At 47.7% G+C, this 19268-nt stretch overlaps 1 protein-coding gene across 1 annotated transcript in view; it reads right to left on the reverse strand.

Moving 5' to 3' along the window:
• The window catches only part of PLCL2 (phospholipase C like 2), a 190669-nt gene that overhangs the window by 39773 nt on the left and 131628 nt on the right, over window positions 1-19268 (reverse strand). The gene's annotated exons all lie outside the window — the stretch shown is intronic.

Genomic DNA, 19268 nt, shown 5'->3' on the forward strand with positions numbered 1-19268 from the left:
ACTTGAACCTTGAGGCAGCACCAAATTGAGCTTGCTTCAGAGTGGAAGAACGACTAATAAATAGGCGGACACATCTCTGGGTTTCAAACCACACGGCCGTCCAGTTCCTCATTTTAACAAAGCCTGCAACTTCACCTCATAGAAAGCACTACCACCCTCAGACCTCACCCATCTCAGCCAAAACCCTTTCACCTGAAAACCAGTTTACAACCAGCAGTGTGGAGCCCCACACAGCATTTATTTTCCCCTCATCACTAATTACACCTCCTCAAATGAATGTATCCTATCAATAATTTTAAAATATTCGAATTTGAGTTTTGTGTCCCAGAGGGCACGTGCTGATCTCAAAAGCCCATGTTTGACTAAGAAAAGGATGGGATGCAGTTGATTAATTATATTCCCCCAAAACAAGATTTCAAAGTGGTTCAAACCAGTTCAGTCACGGGCAACAAAACAAAACTAGACCAGATCCAAATGCTTAAAATTTTGGTGAAGTGGAATAATAACGGAAACGGTAAAAATCATGAGGTGAAGCCCTGGAGAGGGAGACCCGGAAGAGGCATAGTGACCCTTTGGAGCAGCGTTTCTCAACTTGTGAGTTGCAACCCCTTTGGGGGTCGACGATCCTTTCACAGGGGTCACCCGATTCATCACAGTAGCACAATGACAGTGATGAAGTAGCAAGGAAAATAATGTTATGGTTGGGGTCACCACCGCATGAGGAACTGTGTGAAAGGGTCGCGGCAGGAGGAAGGTTGAGAACCACTGGCTTGGAGGAACCTGATTCAATAAATTGGATTACTGGCTGCACACATTCACAGAGGCATGGTCGGCCACCATCTGTGAGCAAGGCAACATTCTTTCTACTTCCATGGTTAAGAGCTTTGGTTGCTAAGCAATGTGCATGTTGCCCTTCCTTTCCAAGCAAGACACCAAGTGGCTAGCATGGCATGAACCCATCATTTTTCCTGTTCTAGCTACGGTTTCATAAATTCAGGTCAATTCTGATTTTGCTTCATCACCTGTGACTGAACTGGGGAGCACTGGTTCAAAGCCTTCCCTCAAAGCTAGGAGAATGCCTGTGTCAAATAATTGCTTGGCTCTAAAGACCACTAAGAAAATGGGAGAGGCAGATTGCACTACCATGGCCCAAAGGGGTATAAGTATGAGGCTCGCCTAACGTACTGATCCTCATTTTTGTATTTAACTGTCCAAGTATTTTACATAAAATATCACTCATCTATTTTACATGACTATCTTATCTTAAATAACTAGTACTCATCCTCATAAATTCTGCCTTTTTTCATGGTCGCATTTGTCACTAGCTGACACATTATTTTATAATCATGAACTATAGGTATGCACATATGTGTGTACATATGTGTCATGGATGGGCACAGTGGGGTCCAGCAGAGGAACGACTGGGAAGATGGCACTGAACCAGGCCGTGTTGTCCACAGGCTCGACGTGAGGCAGAACCTAACGGTCGATAGCACCTAACAAGAGCACCAATATTTTCACACCTGAAAGGCTACAGCATTTTGACTAATTATACTTAGGAAAGCTAAGGCACGGTCACTATGTCTTTCAGCAGTGCACTGGATTTTTAAAGCGAGTCAGACAACATTTAACGGTTTCTGCCGTCGTAAGAAAACCATAGGAGGCACTGGGAGGCTGGAAGGCTTCCATGTAGGTCTCATTGGTTATTCAAGGAGGCCGGCAGCTGCCCCTGGGCAGGACCAGTGGCTGCAGTGGCCCACGGGACACTGCCTCCATCTTCATGAAGTCTACAGTCCGGTGGCGGAGCTGGCACTTCGGACTTCAGCATTTCACATTTCTTCTTCTTCCGGATCTGAGTCACTCCCATAAATCTAAAATATTCCACTTTACAGCTTGACATATTGAACAGGCAGTGATAAAAATGAATAGTTAAGAATTTGATTATGCCAATATAAAGTTATTTGTGCCATTATATAATCTGCATACTGAAAAGGTTCAATTACGTCAGCAGTAACCTTTTTCAGCTTTGATGTCAATCCAAATGAGAGATAGGGGGAATCAAGGACTTCTTCCAGCACGGAGAGTCTCCAAGAGCCGGCCAACTGTGCCTCCATTTCCCCAGCGGAAAGAGACCCATGCGATGAAATGAAGCAATGTGGGAGAAACAACACAGCAGCAGTACACAGGGACAGTCTGCGGGGGTCAGGGGATCCAGACAAGCTCATCCCCTGGGGCAGGGGCGTATGTGATGCAGAGGGAGAAAGCACACAGATATAAAGGGGCTCAAATCTGAGGTCTGATTTCATGAGATGATTTACTTATTTATTTAGTCAGGAGCGTTGTCACAAAGGAAAAGATCTGGGCTAAGATACTTATCTCTGGGAAGCCACAGCTGAATCACAGACCCTGTGCTTTGTCTTTGGAGGATGAGAGAGACGGACTGCTGCGTGTAAAGTGACCACACAGAGAACACACTCGCCAATCTTAAGGTGTCAGCCCACTTCCTATTTGCTCAGAAGGCCAGGCAGCTTCACAGCTCGCACACGCTCGTTTTGTGTTCTGGCAAGAGTTCAGACACTCAGTACTGATTTTAGTTTTACTTGAAAAGCTTGGTGTGAAGCAGCAGCTCAGCGAAACAAGCAACAGAGATCGATGCTCCTTTCAGCTATGAAACACGGGCGCGGCTTACGAGATGCATGTCCACCTTAGAAGTCACACTGCAGAAGCTGGTCTGCCTCCTACGCTCCGCGGTACTTGAAGGATCATTGCTTTATTCTTGGGACAACCATTTGCAGAGCGCCTCTTACGTGAAGGAACCAACAGCTAAGTGGAAAGGACGAGTAAATGATACTTGCTGACCCTGGAGTGTGGCAGGAAAAGATGCCCGAGGGAGCAACAACCGTATCCCAATGAAGTGGAGTCTTGGTGCTGCTGTGGGTTAGGCAATGGACTGCCAGTTGCAGCAGCGGTGGTTCAGACCCACCAAGTGCTCAAGGGGCGCAAGATGAAACTACGCCCATTAAGACAGCCACGGAAACCCTACATAAGACCACCGCGAGTCCTAATGGACTCTATGGCATTTTGGGTGTGTGTGTGTGGGGGGGGGGGACACGACACTGCTGGAGGCTGTAGCCTATGTGTTTTGGGGTCTGATAAAGTTACATACTGCTCAGTCATGGCTCCTGGGTGGGATACTGAAAGATGTTGTGCAGGAGCGGTCAGGGTATCCTGTGACATCCAAAGAAGGAAAATCCAGTTGTGTGTGGCTCAGACTTCAGTACAAATGTTCTTCTTTAGATACAGGAATGACTACATGCCCTGTCTACTCAGTAGTCATACATGGAACACGGAGGAGGAGGTGGTGAACACACTAGGGGAGGTAACACACAGGTAACGAGGACCCACTTCTCTCCAGTTCCGCAGCAGCCGGTTTGCAGGCGGTAGGTATCACAGGAGCGTCCCAGGGGGAGCGGGCCTAGGAGCGGGTAGGCGCACAGTAGACAGCCATCAGACCTCACACAAGTAGGAAGAAGAAAACCCATCCAGAGAAGACCTGTTTTGCCCCCTTCCCTCATTATTCAATATTTCCATGGCTTTCTGACCCATGGAATCATAAAGTTGGACGTGTGCAGCAACACTCCATTGTTAAATGGAAGTGGTATATACGAGATCAGGACAAAGCAGGACCTGAAGGGACAAGTAAGCTGCATGAAGAAGTGGCCCAAATGCCCACAGTCTCCACTCCTTCTTGCCTTCTTTCTCCCCATCTGCACCTATGGCCCCCTGGGGAATTCCTTACCATACTTTAACTGAAGACCAAAAAAGACATGCTTGGTTGATGGATGGCTCTGCACGATATGCAGGTGCCACTCAGAAGTGGACAGCAGCAGCACTACAGCCCCTCTCTGGGAGCTCCCTAAAGGACCGTGGTGAAGGGAAATCCTCCCAATGGGCAGAACTTCGAGCAGTGCACCTGGCCGTTCAGTTTTCATATAAGGAAAAATGGCCAGATGTGAGACTGTATACTGCTTCATGGGCTGTGGCTAATGGCTTGGCTGGATGGTCAGGGAATTGGAAGGACCATGATTGGAAAATTGGTGACAAGGAGGTGTGGGGAAGAGGTATGTGGACAGACCTCTCTGAATGGGCCAAGAAAGTAAAGGTAATTGTATCTCACGTGAACGCTCACTAAAGGATCACCTCTGAAGAGGAGGACTTTAATAATCAAGTGGATAAGATGACACGCGCTGTGGAGACTGGTCCTCCTCTTTCCTCTGCCACCCCTGTTATCGCCCAATGGGCACATGAACAAAGTGGACATGGCGGCAGGGATGGAGGTTATGCATGTGCACAGCAACATGGACTTCCACTCACCAAGGCTGACTTGGCCACTGCCACTGCTGAGTGTCCCATTTGCCAGCAACAGAAACCAACATTAAGTCCAAGATATGGGACAATTCCTCGGGGAGATCAACCAGCAACTTGGTGGCAGGTTGATTACATAGGACCACTTCCATCATGGAGGGGACAGCGTTTTGTTCTTACTGGAATAGACACCTACTCTGGATATGGATTTGCCTTCTCTGCACGTGATGCTTCTGCCAACACTACTATTCGGGTACTTACAGAATGCCTCATCCACCAGCATGGCATCCTACATAGCATTGATTCAGATCAAGGAACTCACTTTATAGCAAATACAGTGCAGCAATGGGCCCATTCCCATGGAATCCACTGGTCGCATCATGTTCCTCATCATCCTGAGGCTGCCGGCTTGATAGAACGATGGAATGGGCTCCTAAAGACACAATTAAGGTGCCAACTAGGTGGTAACAACTTGCAGGGCTGGGGCAATGTTCTCCAGGAAGCTGTATATGCTCTAAACCAGCGGCCAGTACATGGTGCTGTGTCTCTAATAGCCAGAATTCATGGGTCCAGGAACCAAGGGGTGGAAGCTGGAGTGGCACCACTCACTATTACTCCTAGTGATCCCCTTGCAGCATTTTTGCTTCCTGTCCCAGCAACCCTGTGTTCCTAAGGCCTGGAGGTCCTGGTCCCGAAGAAAGGAACTCTCCCACCTGGAAACACAGCACGGATTCCACTGAACTGGCAGCTGAGAATGCCCCCTGGCCACTTTGGGCTTCTCATGCCTTTGGATCAACAGGTCAGGAAGGGTATCACTGTACTAAGTGGTGTGATTGATCCTGAATTCCAAGGAGAAATTGGACTGGTACTACATAATGGAGGTAAAGAAGAATATGCCTGGAATCCAGGAGATCCCATAGGCCAACTCTTAGTGTTACCATGCCCTGTGATGAAAGTAAATGGTAAATTACAGCAAGTCAATCCTGACAGGACTTACGATGACCCAGACCCCTCCGGAATGAAGGTCTGGGTCACCCCGCCAGGTAAAAAACCACAGCCAGCTGAGGTGCTTGCTGAGGGCAAAGGTAATACAGAATGGGTAGCAAGCAGTAGAAGGTAGTTCTACCTATCAATTACAACCATGTGATCAATTGCAAAAGCGAGGTTTGTAATTGTCAATGTATTTTCTTTTTATGTGATTATTGCATATATTTCCTTTGCTCAGGTATGATATATCAGATACAATTTGACTCAATGTATTTTCGTTTATATGTATGAAAGATGATTGATGATAAGTATAAGTGTGATTTCAATAATATATGGAAATTATATAAGTATATATGGCTAAAGAATTGTGTACAGGTGCCAGGTTGGCAAGGGGTAGATTGCGATAGTTTATTGTGCCAGCCTGGCCAATGAACACAAGTAGGATTAATTGAAGGGCGGAGAGATAAATGGCTCGGTGAGCCTCACCTTGCTTGTCTCTCGCTCTTTAATCATCGGACCAGCGTGTGGCTGCCTTGCTTGTTCTGTGCCTCAATTTAAAGGGTACACTACCTGTGGGATGCCTAGCCTGTGGACTGTGTTGCTGTAAGTTGAGGTCCCTTTAAACCCACACAATTGGAATGTTCATCTCTGGAACTGGTGACTGACAGTTGGTGACCTACCTTGCTGTTTGCTGCCTGGGTATATACAGCCCAGCTCTCTAAAGAGGAGGAACTGACAGCCCTCAAGACTTAAAGGACTGCTAGTGTCTCACTGCTTTATAATTTATAATTTAACTGTTCATTTCTTGTATTATCTATCTATATGTACATAATTTAACGGTTCATTTCTTGTGTCATATATTTATCTTTATAAATATATATATAAAATTACTAGCAATCTGGTTTTGTCTCTCTAGAGAACCCTGTCTAACACACTTTCCTTGCTATCTTTTCATAGATCAGGTACATGAGGGCCTATATTTAGACTGAAATTAACCTACGGTACATGGTTTGCAGTTCTGGCCATTAGCACAGGGTTATTAATGCTCAGTCCTTGCAGCATGTGTGGAAGTTCTCCTGGGATGGGAGAACCCCTTGAGGTGTTGCTGAAAGTGCTCTGCACGGAACGATCCTGTAAGGGCCGGCAGACTGAGAGGGCAGGAGGGCGCTAGACCCACCTTCCTGCCTCTGGGCTGGCTGATTCCTTGTTTTTCATACGGCTAATTCTTCTGTTTGACAACATGATGCATGCCACTGAGGTACAGCAGGGGCAAATGATGCATATCAAAAGGGCAGGAGCCCTGGTGACAGAGTGGCTATGCAGTTGGCTGCTAAGTGCAAGGTCAGCAGTACGAAACCACCAGCTGCTACAAGGGAGAAAGGTGGGGTTTTCTACTCCTGTAAAGAGTTACAGTTGGCGGTGGGAGTTTGATGAGGATGCTGCGCTCCCGCTCTGGAGGAGCTGTGGAACCTTTGGGAAGTAAGTAGGCCGAGACGTTGGGACAGTAATTCACAAACCCAACCCTGACTTCCCCGTAACTTCAAGAGAGTTTGAATCGACGAATGATTGCTTGGTGGCGCTTTTGAAGACATCACAGAAGACCACATTTTATTTAGTCTGTTAATCCAGAGAGCACAAATCTGCGATGATTTCCAAGCTCAGCCCCTTCAAACGCCTTGTGAATAACTGCCAGCCTGCCTTTAGAAGGACACAAGTACGCTTGAATTGGCTTCAGCTCAGAGATCCATGTACAACAGGATGAAATGCTGCCCGGACATGCACTATCCCAACAATCATTCCACTGTGGACTGATCATTGCCGCCTTTGTGATAATTCATCTCACTGAAAGTCTCTCTCATTTTCACTGACATTGTACTTTACCAAGCACAAGACCATTCTCCGGGGACTAGCTCCGCATGAGGACATGACCAAATAAGTGCAATGAAGTCTTCCTCGAATGCTTCCAAGAAATATTCAAGATGTTGGACAACAGAAAAGTGGGTGAAGGGAGACGTTGGACAGTGTAAGATATGACAAAATAATAATTTATAAATTATCAAGGGTTCATGATGGAGGGGGTAGGGAGGATGGAGGGGGGAAATGAGGAGCTGATACCAAGGGCTCAAGTAGAAAGCAAATCTTTAGAGGATGATGGCAACAAATGTACAAATGTGCTTCAGACAATGTAGGTGTGTATGGATTGTGATAAGAGTTGTACGAGCCTCCAATAAAATGATTAAAAAAAAAAAAGAGTTACAGTCTCGGAAGACCTAACAGGCAGTTCTACCCTGTCCTATGGGGTTGCTATGAGTTGGCTCTTCTGGACTTTGAAGAAGTCTGGTGCAATGCAATGCCTCCTTTGGTCTCTGGACAGCTGCTTCCACTAGCGTTGCCTGTGGGTCCCAACAAGGTGAGATTCTTGACAACGCCAATCTTTTCTCTATCATGATGTTACCTATTAGTCTAGTTGTGAGGAGTTGGTCTTCTTTACATTAAGTTGTAATCCGTACTGAAGGCTGCAATCCTTGATCTTCATCGGCAAGTGCTTCAAGTCTTTCTCACTCTCAAGCAGCAAGGTTGTGTCCTCTGTATATCCCAGATGCTGCCAGGCTCTTCTCGAGACAGTCCAGTTTCTCAGACGCGCTCACCATACAGACTGAGCACCGTGAGAGGGTACAAGGTGGGTGCACACCTATCCTGATTTCAAAGCACGCAGTATTCCCTTGCTCTGTTGGCACAACTGCCATGTACAGGCTCAACACGAGTACAACAAAGTGTTCTGGAATTCCCTTCTGATCTGTTCAGTGGATCTACTTCGTAATTCATTTTTATAGAAGATAACTAATTTCTATTTCAGTCTCAAATAACTAGAATAAGCAATGAAGATGAGACAAATGAAGTATGTGCTGAGAGGCATTAAGAGATAAGCCAAAAGGACAACCTGCTTCAGGTGACCTTGTTTTCTCCGTGTACATTGATTGCATCGATATGGCAAGATGTGAAGAGCCACGGAGGACAGCTGTTGGCTTTGTAAGTACTCCTAGTATTCATGAAAATCCAGTCCTTCTATCCACCTCCTCTCAAGGGTATGCATTCTTGGCACAGGCTGACCACCACCTTAGCAGCCTGCCACGTGGACACGCACAAAGCACACACAGGACAAGACGTTTTCTTCCCTACAGTTGTTTCTAATGGATTTTATATTAGTGTCCCCTTACTAATACCTCCTAAATGTCTGGAGCTCATCCAGGAAAATCTATTCAACACAGCCTGGAAACCCATTTCATAAATTTAATTCAAACTCAGGCAGATGAAATGAAAGAGGTCTCAACTAAAGGCAAAAGTAAACAAGAACGTTCACACTTTATTACACTGAAAGGAAACCAGAATGCCAGTCCTAAGAATGCTGTGTTTTGAAAGGCACTCCTCTCAAGTTATTGGAGCAAATGACTGTTTTTGGATATGGTTATGAGAAGAAATGTCACAGTACTAGACCTTGCTAGAGTTCTATAGGCTGCTTCTTGGCTTTCTGGTTTGGAACTTGTTTATCAACTCCAAACCAAACTCACTGCCATCGAGTAGATGCCAACTCATCGTGACCTTGCCCTGTAGGACAAAGTAGCACTGGCCCTATGCTTTCCTGAGAATGTAACTCTTCATAGGGGTGGACCACCTCATCTTTCTCCCTCGGAGCTAGCGGGTGGCTTTGAATTGCTGGGCTCCTTGTACACCAACTAGGATCGTCTTGATTTGGGAATAAGCACTGTGAGCTGATGTAAGGATCTAATGTCTGGTTTTGGACAATTCACCAGACTTCCTTTTATTCCAGCAATACCGACTTGGGCAAGAATTACAAAAGTAATTCATCAATCATTTTAAGTCCGTGGGTAAAAGAAGTTTAAATAGCAACACAATCTTCAAATTCTAGATCCCACCCCACCCTACCTTTATTTTGGGATAGAAAATTCCTGTCTACCAATCCCTTGATTTGCCAGTCCCCATATTTCCCAGACAGACTGCTGTTTCAATGAAGTTACAAAGTCTGAGGAGTGAGCAAGTTGTTATAACAGAGCAGTAGCTATATAGCAAAAAAGAAAAGGTTTATTATTGTTTAATGTAGCTATTATGTTTACTGGACACAGAACAGGTAAATATCTTCCCCAATTCAAACAATTTAGAGACCATCATTTTCAAATATGCCAAAGGACTTATATGAACAGTGGGGTAGACCTGTGCCCCTGACCCTCAGTGAACACCCCAAAATCAAAGACCATACTGGAGATCCACAGAAGTCCCTAGTTACAGTGGGTACCAGGAGGCAGGTGTGGTTCTAGGCACCATCACACTCAGAACAGACCCAGAGGACTGGATCAGACCACTTGTTTAAGACCCCAGGCACTATATATTTTGATAGCTGGGCACCATCAGCTTTTTTCACCACATTTGCTTATGCACCCATGTTGTCTTCAGGAATTGTGTTGGGAAGGTGAGCATCAGAGAATGCCAGGTTATTAGAACAAAGTGCTGGTGCGTTGAGGGCGGAGTTGAGTAGAGGCCCAATGTCCATCTGCTATCTTAATACTTAACATACAAATATATGTAGATTTATTTCCCTATCGTTATATATGAATATATTTACATATGTACATGTCTGTATTTATACCTCTATAAATGTCCTTTGCCTCCTAGTTCTTTCTTCTATTTCCTTTACTTTCCTTTTGTCTATCATGTTCAACTTTCATTAATTCCTCTTGGCTACACTGCACTTGATTAAGCCCCACCAGGCATCCTACACCCTCCTCGCCATCGATTTTAAACCACTTGTTGTTCCCTTGTTTCTTTCCTTTCCTCCGCCTCCCCCTCACCCGTACACTCCCCACCTCCCACCCCTGCCAACCTTCGGTCCCATTTTTTTTCTCCTCGGGATTGTTTATCATGCCTATCTTAACTAGATAGACATGCAAAAACATTTTTAAAAAACAACAAAAAAAGAAAGGCCTATTAATAGTCCCAGGTCTGTCTATAGACCTTTATGAGTGTTTTCCAGTAGTCTGATGAGGTGTCACGCCCTGCCCCTGAAGTCTATTTTTGGGATTCCTCTGGGACTTCATTGCTTTACTCCCCTGGCTGCTCTGTTGCACGCTCTTTGTGTTTCTCCCCAGTGTGGTGGGGTCACGTCAGGCACAATTCCCGCACTGTCTCTCCAGTGTTGTTCCCCATAGTGTTATGGGTCAGTGATGGACGTCACATCTCCTGGTGGGGCCGGCCCTATGGTTCTTTGTGCATTGGCTGGGGATCAGGTATCAGGCATCAAAGACCCAGAACAAACAATCATATCAATGCGAATGAGGGGGAAGGTGAAGTAGAGACCCAAAGCCCATCTGTAAACAACTGGACATCACCAGAGACCAGTCACTCAGGGTGCCGCATGGCACAGACGAAACATACAACTCTCCTCTCGTTCTTTAATACTCCCTCCGCCCCACTATCATGACCCCAATTCTACCTTACAGATCCGGCTAGACCAGAGGATGTACACTGGTACAGACAGGAACTGGAAACACAGGGAATTCAGGACAGAGAAGCCCCTCAGGTTCAATAATGAGAGTAGCGATACCATGAGGGTAAGGGCAAGGTGGGGGACAAAGGGGGAACTGTTGATCACAGTGATCAACATATAAGCCCTCCCCCAACCCCAAGGAGGATGAACAACAGAAAAGTAGGTGAAGGGTGACAGCGGTATGTGTAAGACATGAAAAAAAAATTATCAAGGGTTGGTGAGGGAGGAAGGAAAAAAAATGAGGAGCTGATACCAAGGGCTCAAGTAGAAAGAAAATGTTTTAAAAATGATGATGGCAACGTATGTACAAATGCGCTTGACACAATGGATGGATGGATTGTGATAAGAGCTGTACGAGCCCCCAATAAATTGATTTTAAACTAATGCAAAGCAACGTTGTACTGTCCCTCTGAATGGAATGATCTGACCCGGAAGCTATGACAGCTCCCGTCACTGGTGGGCTGTCAACTTTGTGCTACTCCGCCCTACAAAACAAGGCAGGTCACTGAGGTCACAGCCGGGGCAGAGAACAAGAAGGACACAGTTCACTCAGGGACTGCAAACCTTTGCTGCCTCTTTCTACGTTCTTGACAGAAGCATCTTTCTGGGTTATCAATGCAGTCCATTTAACACTTTACAGCCCTTGCTACCAGGAGAACTAAGACTCTTGGGGTCAAATGCAGGAATACGGGGACACGAGGCTTCTCAACTGAGATTCAGAGGTTAGCACTTTCTTTCACCAATGCTTCCAAGGACAGGAAAACGCCACAACATTGAGCGAATGGCAGAGAAAGCATTTGTGAAGTTGGACGGTACAATTTCCATACTTGAACATAATAGCCGATATGGAGCTGGGTTGGGGTGTGCAGGTTATCACGGTGGGGTCTTTTGCCCAGCTGGCTGCTGTAATTAGACTGAGTAATCCTGCAGGAAGGGGGAGGGCAGAGGGCGCTGGTGACCTCGCAGAGCCTGAGGTTTGCCATGTCACTAACAGCTGCGGTCAGCAGCTCTTCCCACAAGGTCACTACAAAAACACTTTCCAAACAACAAACCGTTTCCACAGTAACTTGCTCTGCTTCCCTCATGAAACCTCAATGCCACTTACACATTTTCACTATGTAAATGACAGGTTTACCTTGTTTCAGAAAGAACCTTCATTTCAGAAAGACGGACCCGCCAGCGCAGAAAGCACCCCTGCGTGGGTCCGCCTGCAGAAAGGACGGGGGAGGGGCAGGACAGACAGCCGTGGATAATAGAGTTAGGCTCTCAGTGAGCATCCACTCATGTTGCAGGAAAGCAGGAAACGTGTTTAGAAAATGAGGGCACTGCCAGGCTGGGTAAAGAATTCTACACGGGCAGTGAGGTTTCGTCCCGAGCCTTCAGCGATCTGATGTCGAGCAGTGCTGGGAGCCAAGTGGAATTTCAGATCCACACAGGAGGATGTGCGTGAGGATGCGGGAAGGAAGACTCGGAAGGAGGGCAGACCCTGGGGACAGGGAAGCAGGTGGGAGTCGCTGCTACACCAGAGAGACCAGAGAGGTGGGGATGGCAGAGGGGCTGGAAATGGGAGGGGGGATGAAAGGCCGGGGCTCAGTGCTGGTTTCTAGTAAAGAAAGGACCAGTGAGGATGTGGAGGGCAAACTGGCTCTATAGCTCACACAACTAATGAGGAGCCTCTCTGGATGGTAAGCTTCGCCCTGGATGTGTTTCACCGTCATTCAAGTCAGTGGAGACTAGGTGTGCGACTCGTAACACCCAGAACCTGAGTAGCTGGGAGGTGTTTGAGGTGCGGGCATGAGCTGTCCCAGGTTCACCGGGGCCCACTTATCTCTGTTCGCCTAGTGACCCTATGAACAAACTGCACAAGCAAATGTGAGACGCATATATGCCTCATCTGTACCCTAATGGCCCAACTGCCAGGAGCGCTGGTGGTGTAGTGGTTGTATTTAGGGCTGCTAACCACAGGTCAGCGGTTCAAAACCACTAGCTGCTCATCGGGAGAAAGATAGGGCTTTCTACTCCCTCAAAGGGTGACAGTCTCTGAATCCCACAGGGGCAGTTTTACCTCATCCGACAGATTCCCTCTGAGTCAGAATCGACTCCACAGCAGTGAGTTAATGTATCAATAACAATGGAACAAACGTGTATTTTTCAAAACAAAAAGTATTATAGCCATAGTGATTGTGGAAGTATTTCAAGATATTCTCTGAAATATTTTAAAAGGAAAGCTATTGTGTTTGATTTTATTGTGACATCCAGTCTATTAAACCTAAAACTATGGTTTGGGGTTGCTGTGAGCTTGGTTCAATCATTTCTTGTCGGAGAACAGATGCCAAATGCTACTCAGATTTAAGCTGGGTTAATAGGTCCAAGGACTGATCCAGGATCCCTGCCCAGGAAGCCAGACCCTCGCCAACTTTTCAGGATGCCCTCATGCCTCATGATGTTCACCTTAGAGTCAGGGCAGTATCAGTGACGAGCCTTCTATGTGAACCTGGTATCATCTGAAGCTTGTATATGCATTCCAGCTTCAGAGAGAGCCCTGTAAGCTAGCCTCCCAACTAGCCTGTAGGTACTGGGTTGAGTTTTTGCTCATCTTATACTTTTTTCATTATTTAAAAATGCCACATAAAGTTATCTCTATCTGCTACTGTTCGCTCTAATTCAACATATACCCAGGTTCACACACTTAGGGGAGGGCTGCATTTCTCAGATTAAACTTCAAGTACAGTTTCTGAAGGGAATTACCATATAAGACAAAGGCATTGGGATTACTATACCCAGTGTCAGATACTCACTCCTCACTTAGCTGCCTTGCTAGGTTCTAAAGACCAAAAACTAGTCTGTGACACAAAACCAGCATTGCGTCATGAGGAGGGCAGAGAAGAGGCTGGTGAACCTCGACTCTGAACTGCTGGGACCCTGGCTCCACAGTGCTTGGCATCTCGGGCCCTGTCATGGGGTTGGTGCTTGAGTTGGTGTCTGGTGACTAGACTTCAAGGCCATTCGGCAGATCTAGGATTTGGGCAACCACTGCGGAGGGGGTCAAGACCGTCGGTGGAGGTTGCTACCCATGCCCCACCTGAAACCTGCCCGCTCTACAGTGCCAGCCCACAGGCCAGGGAGCATCCCACTGTTAGGCCTGGAATCCAAGCTGAGCGCCTGGAGCCTGCTCAGCCAGCGCAGCTCGGAAGCCTGGGCCAGGGAACAGGAGGAAGGGATGGATGGCTTCGGCTTAGCTCCTGGGCCTGGAATTATCCTGCTACCCTTCTCCTGCTGCTGAACATGGTCCCCCTCCAGGTGCTTGAGCAGCGGTAAACTCCTCCAACCCCACCTCCTCCTGTCCCTGCCCCCCACTTCACCTACCCGCTGATCCTGAAGGACTTCCCCCAAAATTCACCTCCACTGGCGATTTTGCACCAAAGGCTACAACATTGACTCCAGGGTTGGGTGGGACCCAGTAAGAGGCCTGCTGGAGAGCCCCCTGCTTTCCGCTTAGAACCAGAGCGACAGCGTGGTTCTGCAGCCCAGGAGGAAACCCAGGCTGATGCCCAGGACGGTCAGTTAGCAGAGTGAGTGTTTACCTGCTGTTGCACATGCGCAATGTCGGATAACGAGACCGTGAGTATAGGAAGAGTAGGTCTATAGATTCCCCGGCTGAATCGCTTCCGACTCCTGCGAATGGCCATTTGGAAATAGTGTAAAATTTACAAAACTAAATGTATCTTGTCACCACAACCACTTCATCGCCGGGGGCTCTTGCCTTCAACTCAGTACTGGGGCGACCAGTGCACACTGAGCCCCACACCAAATTCGCTGCGAGCTAGCCAGCTCTGAAACAGGATGTCCCCCAAACATTTCCACTTCTGGGCATTTCTGAGCAGCACTTCCAGTGCCGGCCACTAGAAGTCCTTAGTAATACACAGTCCTATGGCTGGGAGCAGATGGGAAAGGAACTGAACTGAAACACCAGAAAGGAAACTGGGATTAGGCAGAAGTAACCACCACACGGAAGAAAAGCAAAGAATAAGGTGGGGGAGAAAACGAACAAAGGGACCACCAGACAAAAAGCACAGAGGCAGGGATTAGAGGGCTGAGCGCAATAGATGCATTGGAGTGACTATCTTACCAAACCCGGGTTATAAATCAGATAACAATTTCTATTTTATTTTCTGCAGACAACTGAGAAAATTAGAAAGCCACAAGCAACTGTTCATTTCAGAAGAATTCCCTCACATTCCTTGATTAGTTGGGATTTAGCATTTACCAGAAATATCCATCTGGCCCCACACATATGTAAACAGAATAAAACTCACTGCCATCCAGTCCCTGCTGACGCACAGCAGGTCTCCGAGACTGTAACCGTTGATGGGACTAGAAAGTCCAGTCTTTCTCCTGAGGAGCTGCTGGGGGTTTCGAACTGCCGACCTTGTGGATAGCAGCCCAACACATGGCCAGGGCTCCTCTGTAAACAGAACAGAGCTGAAACAGCGCCGGTGTGCAAAATCATTTGGGCCAATGGAAAAGTACTTTGAGGAAACCAGGTGGTCCTCGCTTGTCCTCTTGAAAGACTCGTTACGTGAAGATTTTATGACAGTGGTCCTCAACCTGCCTAATGTTGCGACCCTTTCATACAGTTCCTCATGTGGTGGTGACCCCCAACCATAACATTATTTTTGTTGCTACTTCATCACTGTCATTTTGCTACTGTTAGGAATCGAGTGGCCCCTGTGAAAGGGTTATTCGACCCCCAAAGGGGTTGCGACCCACAGGTGGAGAACCGCTGCTTTAGGTGTTGATCTCACCATAAATGGGTGGCAAACTCACATTTCTAACCAAGTTTAGCCCAAATTTTAAGCCTTGTCAGTTGTGTAACCTTATTTCAGGAAGGAAACAGAATGTTGGAGGTGGGAAACAATTCCAATTTGGGTCTTGGACTGCTTCTAGTCCCGTACAGGGCCACATTCATTGAGAAACAAAACTTGTGTGAAGAGTGAAGTGTCAGAACGGAACCTAGGCCACCGTGAGGCAAGAACTTCACTGTCGATAGGGAACGGTGCCGGTCCCCAGCTCACGTGAGAACTCAGCATGGCGTGCTGCTTGGCTCTGCAGGACCCAGGTTCTGATAGTCCACTTCCTTCCCTGCTCTCCATGAGCCCTGCACAAGCACGCCTGGCCTGCTCGGGGAGGGCTTCCCGGGGGCTGCAGGAAGCCGCCGGCAGCTTTCTCACGGAACAGGCCCCTTGCTTGCACGTGACGCATCCCCTGTGCACCAAGGTTACATCAAGGGCCTTCACAAAAAACCGCCATCCTCTCTGGAGTCTCGGTCACGCCAGCCTCTTCACAAAACCGCTTTCCTTAGTGACCACAGCAATGTGCTTACACATTCTCAGCAGCCTCTCATCCCAGACTGCACAAAACCTGAGGGCACCTGGTGCTCAAAGCCCTCTCCATCAAGAGATGAGGAAGGAATGTGGGTGAAGGGCCCAAACAGCCTGTGGCAGCTGGGCAGTCTAGTGAGGATTCAGCCTACACTCAGCCCTCGGGTGCCTGGAAAGAGAACTCCAAGGGCCAAGGGCCATAGTGTCTCTTAGAAGTTTATGGGCAGCGAGCCCTGGGGGTGTGGTTGTTACCCGCAGAGCTGAAATCCCAGTGGTGGCCAGTTTGAACCCCCCAGCAGCTCCTTGGACAAAGACTTGGCTTCCTACTGGTGTAAATAGTTAGTCTTAGAAACCCACAGAGGTTTGACATGAGTCAGCATTGACTGGATGGCAGGGAGAGAGAGAGTTCAAAGGTTACATCTGGCTGTCTCCAAAGCACTGGAAGGGATCTTCAGAACTAGGGCCTGACTCATTCTTCTTCTTGGAGAAACAGGGAATCTGAGCTCATGGAAAGAGCGCCGGTGGCACAGCGGTTAAAGCGCTCAGCTGCCAAAGCCTGAAGGCTTGGATGCATCTGTAGCTCTGTGGGAGAAAGACACGGCTGTCGGATTCAATATAGATTTCCAAGGTGGGAAAAAACCGTGCGGGGCAGTTCTACTCTGTCCTGCAGGGTTGCAATCAGCTGGAGCCAATTTAATGATGGTGGGTTTGGTTTTACTTGTATCCAACCTTTTCTCCTAGGAAGTCGAGGTGATTTAAAAGCTTCTAATGAACAGAAGGTGCAGCAAGTCCCCAGGTTACAAACACACGCAGGCGGCCTGCCTGGTTTTGACCACGTAGCCTCCATGGGCTCGTCTTCCTCTTGCAGAGTGGATAGACAGGCGCCTCGGTGAGCACGGTGGTGGAGAGACTTACCTGCTGCTTTTCATTATGTAGATTTAAAGCTACTTCTATGAAGTAGAGGACGGCGTTCTGTGTGGCAAAGCACATGCTAAAATATACAACACACGGAGCGAGCTTCTAAAGCTTAGAGAGCTGCAGGCGTCTAACCTTTGAGAACAATGCCAATGAAAAGGTGCTACGGAAAGAGGATTTATTCTGTTCTGGGCAACTGCCCACATTTCCTCCTTCAGTCTCACAACCCTTTGAGGTGGGGGCACCAGTGCCACTTTACAGAGGACAAGGCCTTATCCTCAGTCACAAGTGCAAACACCAGAACAGGGCGTGTCTCACTATCGGGGCTCAAGGTGTTTTGCTAGCACTTCCCGCAACCCCTCAAAATAAACAAATGCACGGATAGAACAAGTGAACAAAAAGCCACGCATCGATTTCTTAGGGCACAGGGGGGCTTCCTCATCTTGGAATTTACACACACACAGAGAGAGAGAGAGAGAGAGAGAGAGAGAGAGAGAGAGTGAGTCTTTGATTTTGAGTAAGAACCCAGCGGGCTGTGTGAGTGCCCAAGTCCACTTTGCCCTGGGTGTCAGTTCAGGACGGCAGGTGAGACAGAAACATAGATTCCTCAAGGTCATGCTGAGCTCACAGATTGTGTGTGGGGGTCAAGGTTTCCTCCCCCAGTAGTCTAGGGCTATGGCCTGGCTCACTCACAGGGCTGACACGGGGTTGTATGAGAGCATCGATTCTGAGTGCCCGGTTTGCAGAAGGCCATGGCTAACAAGGAAAGTCCCAAATCCACTTGCAGAGTCCCCATGTGGATTAAGCCTCCCCTGAATTCCTTCTAACCAGAAATGAGAACAGTCTTTTTCTCAGGCAGAGTGCACTGGAAAGTGGGTCCCCCAACCCATGACCAGCCCAGGGTGGTGCAGTCCCCTTAGGGTGTGTTCTTTCCAGACTGCCACCCTGGGGTCCCACGGTCAAGAGTCATGCCTTCACTGTCATGGTCAGAAAGTCCTAGACCAACCTCGTAAGCTCTTCTAACTTGTTATGGGTTCCAACCATGGTCCCATTAGCTGTGATATATTGATCTGCCCTCAATCATGCTTTTGTGAGTTTCCTTGGACCTCCCCTGTCCTTTTAGAGTTGTCAAACCTCAGCAAACCCCTGGACACCATTGTAACTTCGTGCTAACCGCCTCCCTCATCTAGATGGTGTGCCTTTGTCTCATCTTTGTCCTGTTTAAGACTTAATAAATGTTTTCTTAAATTACAGTTGAGATTTCGGGTCTCTTTTGTATCCATGTATGGCCAGAGAGGGAAGGCTGCTATCTGGGTTTCCAGGCCTGCTCTGCTTGGTCTGATGGAGGCCCAGACCTGCCCGGTTGTGCAAAGGCCCCACACACTAAAATAATTCCACCCTGGAGCCTCGAAATGTGACATCATTTAATATATGGATTTATGATCATGCTTTGGAGGTTGTGAAGTACCGTATATACTCGTGAATAAGCCAAGTTTTCAGCACATGTTTAATGCCGTTTTTGCGGTAAGATTAGGTGCCTCGGCTGATATTTGGGTCGGCTTATACTGGAGAATATACGGTACGATCCGCAGAGGCTCCTGTCAGGCCAGGCATAAGAGGGGCTTTCCTCTCTCCTTCCTCCTCTCCCCTGCACTCCTGAACCCTGAGACAGGCTTTCTGGGTGCCTATAAACCACAGGCGAGTTTGGTGGAAATGTAGCTACCCGGCCCCCCCAGGCAGATCTATAATGGTAACGTCATTGAGCTCAATGTTTACTTTCACCTACTCATCAAAAATAAATTTTGCGTGTCTGCTCTGTGCCAGGCCTGTGTGTGTGCTGAGAATACAGTGGTGGACAGAGACTGGGTCTTGGAGAGGAGGCAAGAGGTACCTGAATCAGGGAGAGGAATGACGGTGTAGTAAGAGACTGGGAGAAGGGGAAGGCGACAGAGCGGAGCGCGTAAAGACGTGTAGGGTGTGGGCATCTACAGAGGGGCTGCCTGCCTTTTGTAAGTGACGAGCAAACCGGGGCTGACAGGAAACGGGTTTGCAGAGCTGCC

This window comes from Tenrec ecaudatus, chromosome 4 (genome assembly GCF_050624435.1).
Source record: "Tenrec ecaudatus isolate mTenEca1 chromosome 4, mTenEca1.hap1, whole genome shotgun sequence".
NCBI lineage: Eukaryota > Metazoa > Chordata > Mammalia > Afrosoricida > Tenrecidae > Tenrec > Tenrec ecaudatus.